We start from the raw sequence: 2,801 nt of genomic DNA, 5'->3' as shown, positions 1-2,801 counted from the left end.
AGAATTTTTTAGAGTTTCATGAGGCTTTGAAAAAGTTTGTTCTAACTATGCAAAAAGTTGTCAAGTTGCATGACAACTTTGCAAAATTGCAAAAGTTGTAATGACAATTTTTGTTGCAAAAATTGCATTTTTGAGAAGAAGGAAGAATAACCATTTAAAATAGTTGGGAAAGGTGTGCTGGACCTATATCATACCTACATAGACCAATGATAGGGGTTGGATGACATTTTGATGAAAATTTGATTAATGAACAAGCAATTTGCTGAGCAATTTTTTCCGCAATCAAAGCATTTTCATTTCATTGAGTCATTTAATGAATTGATCTCTGAAATGTGACCTATGCATGAGTTAGTAGATGTAAATATTATATTCTTTAATTTTTTAGATAGTTTATTTGATTTCATTACATTGCATTTTGTAAATTCTTTTGTTTTAACACTATTGTTGGTCTGAACTAGACAGTTTTTGGATATGGAGTCATAACTCACCTTTCCACTATTGCATTTGTATAGTTCCTTGGAATGTGTGAGATGAATCCTTGTACTATAAGTGTGCAAGAACTTGGGACCAGGAAAGAAAGTTTGGCATTTTTATAGTGATTCCCTAGGTAAGCCAAAGAATCATGGTTAGGGATCATAGTGATTGAAATAACATTTGATGGGATTGAGTGCATTGGTTGCTTCAATCCAAGTGGATGGAGAGGAGGATATAAGGGTGAAGAAGACCTATACCCAAGGGGAATTCTTAGTGACATATTTTGATAGGGATTTGAACAAACCCTTGTTAATATTGTTAGCACATTGGTGAAAACCTTAATTTTAGGCTTAATTATAGCAACCCACTGTACGGATAGGTTGGGGAAGTGAGATCAGGTGAATCTAAAAGTTCTTCCAAAAGGGTGTCAGGATGTGAAGTTTTTTTTTCCACCTTGTTAAGAAATTTTCTAAGTTATGTGACAAAAGGTGAATTTGGAGGCCTAATTCCCTGTAGCCCTATTAGGCCTAGTTTGGAGCAATTTCTTGAAATTGATAAAGATTTTTATGCATTTTTGGTTGATGAGTATTGGAATGGATCCAATGCCCTAGAAACAAACCTCTCTCTCTATTTTTGGGTTTTTTTGAGCATGTATGGAAATTTGGTGTGGATGATCCTAAAAGGCATCTAAGGAGCATTGATTGAGTTGATTTGATTTCTCCATTCATGTGGACAAGTTGAAGGTGGAAAGGATTGGGAATGTGATCTTTCCAAGCTAGGGTTAGTGGAAGAACCCTAATAGGCTAGAGAAGTTGTCTAGAGAAGACCCTAAGAAAAGGTAGGGTTAGGAAGCAAGACTTGATCCTACATCATAATGTGATCTTGACTTCTATAGCGTGCATGGTAATCCATAAATTGTTCCAAGCTAGTGCACCTAAATAATCATTGCAAATGTGGAATAATGAGAATATATCAAAGAACCTTGTGAGGCACCTATTTTGTTATTTGATCTGATCGATATCTACTAATGTGACAACCAAGGATTCTATTATAAATTTATGTTGCTTATAATATATAATACAATAATTGGGACATGCATGTATTGTTTGATACTCCATTCCAATATCTTTCATAGTGGCTGATAATTCTTAGTAAGAGCAAGTAAAAATGTTTGATAGTGGTAAAAAAAACTCACCTATCAACCTATGGAAAAAAAATTGTTAATATAAAGATCATTAATGGTGCACTATCATAGAAGATGACAAAAATGATAATATACCTTAGCATATGTAAGATTGCTACATTGGATATACCATTCATAACCTTGAAGTTCACCAACAACAATACAGTTGAGAGAAGAGTTTTTTGGGACCCTTGGTACAAGGGCTCGTATGAATTTTAAATTATAGGTATATCAAGGTTCTCTTCATCATCATAATAAAATGTTCTAATATTTTCATCTTCATCTATTGTGCGAGTAACATCTTCTTCAATTGTGTTCTCTGGCACATGATCATTAACAACAATACCAATATCTTCAATTGTGTTCTCTACCTTAGGATCATCTTCTTCCATGGGAGAATTACCTTCTACTTTGATATTTTCACCTCCATGTTCCTATTGAGCTATCATATTATGTGATGCTTAATGACAGGAATCCTTTTAAACTCCTCTCTTGAAAAGTTAATCTGGGATCAACTCCAAGGTTCCAGGTGATCTTGTGACCTACTAGAATCCACTTAGTAGAAGATAAATGTGAGTATTCATGAGGAGGCCTTTGCTAGTTTGACCAATTTTAGATAATATATTAAATCTTCTTGCTATCTCAAAAAAAGTAACCACACAAAAAGAAATATATTTTTAGTATTTTTCTATTTATAATGAATGCAGATTTAACTATAGAACTATATGAATTCTTAAATTAACTAAGTGTTTGTAAAATAAAATAATGAAGATAGGGTAACCAAAAGCTTAAGAAAATTACTTGAAAAGTAAATCCCTAATGGAAATTAGCCACAGAAACAACTCATCTATGAGTTAAGCCTTTGAAAAGATCAGTAGGTAACCAATGAAAATAGGAGCAACACTTTTTTAATTCCACTAATGCAATTGACGATGGGAATTTAGTAACTGTAAGATATTTCACTTTTCATCAAGATCACAAGGCCACAAAAAGTGTGCTCATGTAAGACAAAAAGCTATGTATGAATAGTAGGTGATCTCTTCTCCAACTAAGTACATCAATAGAATTTGTAAACATGTAGAAAACACCAAAATTAAAAGATTGGTCATTCAAAATAACACAAAAAAACCATTGGCATCATTAC

Source organism: Cupressus sempervirens, chromosome 1 (assembly GCF_028749045.1).
Source record: "Cupressus sempervirens isolate cs-2001-9-10 chromosome 1, ASM2874904v1, whole genome shotgun sequence".
Taxonomy (NCBI): Eukaryota; Viridiplantae; Streptophyta; class Pinopsida; order Cupressales; family Cupressaceae; genus Cupressus; species Cupressus sempervirens.
This window is presented reverse-complemented; position numbering follows the sequence as displayed.